The 5000-nt window shown below is 41.4% G+C and overlaps 1 protein-coding gene across 1 annotated transcript in view; it reads right to left on the bottom strand.

Annotated features, from left to right (window-relative positions):
* Positions 1–5000, bottom strand: part of LOC138026572 (uncharacterized) — a 50933-nt gene that overhangs the window by 7477 nt on the left and 38456 nt on the right. The window lies entirely within an intron of this gene.

Below are 5000 nucleotides of genomic sequence, written 5' to 3'. Positions count from 1 at the left end.
CTAGACACCAGAACGGTGTATATGTTGTAGGTAAAATCCGGTCTCAGGTTGAATCCGTTTTTACCTGGGTTAAACTGATTGGTGATTCTCAGTTTACCTAGGTTGATTACGAAGCACTTTGAATCAGCTATCAACCCCAAAAAAGGGATTGAAACATTTGGAGCCCAAATTAAGCCAAAAGAAAAATTAGGGTCAGGTGAAGTTGGGATTACTTCTGGTTATTATATATGGCTATCAATTATGACTTATTATACGCGGTTTTAGGTTGAGCATGTTCATCGTTGTAGTGTAGTGGTGATGGCACACGACTATAGCCCCGGAGGGTCAGAGTTTCAGTACCGGTAAGTAAGTAAGTGCATAGTACAGTTCTTTGTCCCTTAATATGTTGTTATCACATACGGCGCAAAATAACTGAATGTTGATTGGCTAAGACGGAGGGCCTTCAGCACTTTTGGTAACCAAGAGGGCACGATTACTTGATCCTGATTGGTTAACAGTTGCTTATCCAGAGCAAGCGAAGTTACAAGAGAATCTTCTTCAAGATTAAACTACTTTTTTTATCCACGTATAAATTACATTTTGAATTGAACTTTAACCGAATGGGAACGTGTTGATTGTCATCTGTCGCAACACTGAACGGGCTTCCCTCAATAACTTTGCCCTTAATGTGATAAACATGTAATCGCAATGTGCCCTCGTGCAATTAGGGATTAATTTCACTTGTATTTTCAAAGTTTTCTAAATTGAGGCTGAATGGATGTGTGTACGGAAAGCGATAAGATGATAAGAAACATTGAGAAGACGGGTTGAGATGGGTATACGTGAGACGGAGCTACGGGGAAGCTACAGGTGTTTTCAATCCCTTTTTTGGGGTTGATAGCTGATTCAAAGTGCATCGTAATCAACCTCGGTAAAATGAGGATCACCAATTTACAAGTATGCCCTCCTCAGGATTTGTTCTGTTTGCGACAATAAGAGGGCCATAGCCCTTAGTTAGCCCACTCAAAAATCGGTCATGCAATGTACTTTCTAACATTGCCGTAAATTGGAAACACCCAAACAAAATATTCACTCTTTGTTAACAACGCTACCAAACAAAGCTTTGTTAGTGGATGCCAGAGATGAGATACATGAAAATTGAGCCTGCAGTTATTACTGGGATGCCATATATGGCGATCCAGTTGAAAAATGAGTAGCATTTTTCCGTTCAATTTTTGCCTGTGTCGGAAATTGGAAACGTGTAATAGGGTATTTCCTGTCACTCCCCTGCTGAGTATTGTCTTTGTGCCTAGAGTCATCTGCGCGTATGTGTGGTAGGTTTCAGGGGGTAGTAAAAATGCGAAGATTTTACCCGGTGGAAACAGTAGAATATTTAATTAACCAGCAATGGCGTCGAAGTCGATGTAACGCGAATGGAGTTTAAGGGATCTTTAAACAAAATATACCCTTATGGAGCTCAAAAATGGAACGCCAATCTGGAATCTTCAAAGCAACGAATAATTGACGTCTACAACAACCGACCGTCGAGCAGTGATCTGTATTTCTACATATTTTGCTAACTGTGGTGTTACATACAACACTGAAACCAAATGGTAAATTTTGTGCTAACTTTGTGTGGTTGGATGTGGGTTTAGTAGTAATCTCGGCACACATGGCCCGGTTTCACCCTCCGCGAAGCGAGCTCTGTGATTGGTGGATTCCAATTTTTAATGAGATCTATCGGCTTCTGGTTTTAATGAGATGCATCGGTTTCTGATTGGTGGTCTTGACCGCGTGAAAGCCGGAGGATAATACCGCGGCACACTACCTCCTCTTACGATACTTCCCTGCTGTCACGGGCTGCTGGTTTTTACTCGTGGATATATCCACGAGTTTTGGTGAGGTTCTTTATGCAAATGTGTCACTCCTGCGTAACTGGAAGTTCGATCTAATAAGCCAATCAGGATGGGTAATCACAACACAGCTTAGAAAGCTGTGACTTCCTGTTCGCGAGGTTATGCGCCGCCATTGCTGTATGTCGCTTTTATACTTAAGTGTTTGAGCACCTTCCGCTGCATTTAGAAGCAAGAAACGGCTTTCTTTGAAGGTGATGCAAAATATTCTGAACAAGTACAGATTGGTGCAATTAATTGTGCACCGCCTTTTACTGACCAACGCGAAGACTTTAATTTTAATACATGTAGAAATGGAAAACTTCAGCCTGCCAATTTTAAACAATCGCGGTAACTTTCATATCCACGAGAAACGACAGTGGCACTTTGATTATAGGTTGGCGCCACGTCGACGAAATTGAAAGTGACGAAGTTCTTGCCTTTGCCAAAAGCCACCAGACATCCGTTGCTTTCGGCCAAACTGACTTCGATCACGTCCAAGTACGGACGACGTAAGAGCAACCATTGAAGTCTAGGGGTTCGAAATACATCGTGCCCACACCGCTTCGTCGGTTCGCCCACGATGTTACTGTTCACCACGTCCGAATACAAGAGCAAAGTCCTCGAGGTCTGGGTGATGGCCTCTTGGAAAGCCCGATTGGGATTCATAAAATTCCACTCCAAAAACTGAGTCAAGATGAGTCCATCCGAACCGACATCCCACACACGTCCATTTTGTAATTCGGTCGCATTCAATTTGGTCGATCATTTTTTTCAACTTTCTTGTCGTAGATCGAGTAACGGAGGTTAGAACCCAACTCGTAGGACCCATCATTCTTTTTGGCCAACCTTCCTATACAAAGCGCCAAGGTGGGCTCGATGAATAATTTTGTGCCTCCTCCGATCACGTCGTCCCACTTTTTTCTTTCCGTGACGACCTCCTCGCCTTTCCAACGAAAGGTCGGCCGTTTCGAATCACGGACGTTCGAAGACGGGGGGTCGTGCCACGGCGTAGAATCGAGCGTAGGCCTCATTGATCCGGACGAAACGCCAATGATTCACGTTTGAGACGAGCATGAACACGGCTGCTCCTTTCTGAACACTCCACCCATCCGCAGCCTTGACCCAAGTGACGGGTCGTTGGTAGAAAGGTTGTGGTTATGTTACAGGTTGAAATTAAATTCAGGTCCATTTAAATCAAACTAGGTAAATTTAAATCAAACTAGGTGAATTTAATTAACCTAGGTCATTTATCAATTGTTTGAAAAGGGATTTTCTTTATGGGGTGTGGTTGAAAAAAGGGGGGCACGGTTCTTTTTTGGGGGTTGAAAACAAAACAAAAAACAAAAAAATCGCCTTTCCTTTTTCCTCTCTATTCTCTCCCTTTCTGTCCCTATCCCTTTTAATCTTCCATCCCTTGATCCATTCGTCATACCTACCACTACTTTACGTACCCTTGACCCATTCAATTCCAATGTTTACATGAGAGAAAGAAATCGCTTTCCGAGTCTTGAACCGGGCGCCTCTGACATCCCTTAGCATTGAGTCTTTAGCCGCAACTAACCGCTAAACCGCATAGAACTTGGACAAACAGACGTCATTAATTTTAATAGTAAATACTTTATCGTAAATACTTTTGTTCTTGGGCCATCGTAGTTTGATTAAAAATAAGACACAAAAAGCAGTGATAAACATATTGAACTTGTTCATTTTGATTATGACTTGACGTTTCGTATGTGTTTTACATACATTTTCAAAAGTAACCGTTGAAATTTAAAACAGCTATTTATATATAACAAAGCGGATGAGGGGACTGGAACCTAGATTAAGCAAATACTTAACAGTGAAATATATAATAATAATAAAAACAGAAAAGATTAATAAAGCATCAGCTTTTCACTTCCGACGTTGACGTTGAAAGCTGGCTCAAGTTCTAGAATAAATAAGGTCTCTTTTATTTTACAATGATAGTCTGTTTTGCCCTTCGCTCAGTAAAATATCAAAATGATCCCACTTGATGTTATGTCCAGTGGCCTTGACGTGGTCAGCAATGGCTGAAGTATTGGGAAGTATTGGGAAGTAGGATAACAATATCTTTCTTAGGAACTGTCTACAGTTCCTAAGAAAGATATTGTTATCCTACTTCCCTACCTAGGTTTGCAAAGCAACCAAGTCGCTAAACGCCTGAAATCTTGTGTGTACAAATCAGTTCTACTCTTGTGTTAACCTTAAGATTGTTTTTCAGAGCACTCGATGTATAAAATCTTTCTTTCCTTACAAGGACCGTATTAATCGTTCACAACAATCCAGAGTTATTTGCAGAGCAAATTGTTAGGATTGTAATGGTTTTTACATCGGTAAAACTAAACGGCGGCTTCACGATAGAAAAACCGAACATTTCAAGGCCCTAGCTAAAAATGACAATACTTCAGCCATTGCTGACTACGTCAAGGAAGGCCACTGGACATAACATCAAGTGGGATCATTTTGATATTTTAGCGAAGGGCAAAACAGACTATCAGTGTAAAATAAAAGAGACCTTATTTATTACTGGGTTGCCAGTATGGCAATCCCAGTCGGAAAGTGGGTAGGATTTGTTCGTTTTATTTATTTTTATTTTTTTCCGTGTCGGCAAAAGTCTTGCCTGTCACTCCCCTGCTAAGTGGTGTCTTTGTGCATACAGCCTTCTGCGCGTATTTTCTTAGGATCGAGAGGGTAGTGGAAATGCGTAGATTTCTCTGGTGGACACAGTAGAATCATTAACTAAGCCTGCAATGGCGTCGAAAGTCATGTAACGCGAATGGCGTTTTAGTGGATCTTTGAACAAAATATACCCTTATGAATGAAGCTCAGTAATGGCAAATCAATTGGATACTGAACAAGACAGGCGGTGGAATCTTAAAAGTGACGAGTAATGGACTTCGACAACAATCTGTCGCCTGTCGAGCCGTCTTTTACCAAGTGTGTTATGTAGAACACTGAAGATTCGTAGGACAGCAATAATAGTGAATTCAAAGACTAGACCAGCTGGAATTTCAAGCGTTAAAATCGCTGAAAAGGTAGGATGTATTCGTAGCGATGCAATTGCGTGTCTTCACCACATGTTCTTTTGATCTCACATAATTGTGT

Source organism: Montipora capricornis, chromosome 12, assembly GCF_036669925.1.
Source record: "Montipora capricornis isolate CH-2021 chromosome 12, ASM3666992v2, whole genome shotgun sequence".
Classification (NCBI taxonomy): Eukaryota; Metazoa; Cnidaria; class Anthozoa; order Scleractinia; family Acroporidae; genus Montipora; species Montipora capricornis.
This window is presented reverse-complemented; position numbering and strand designations above follow the sequence as displayed.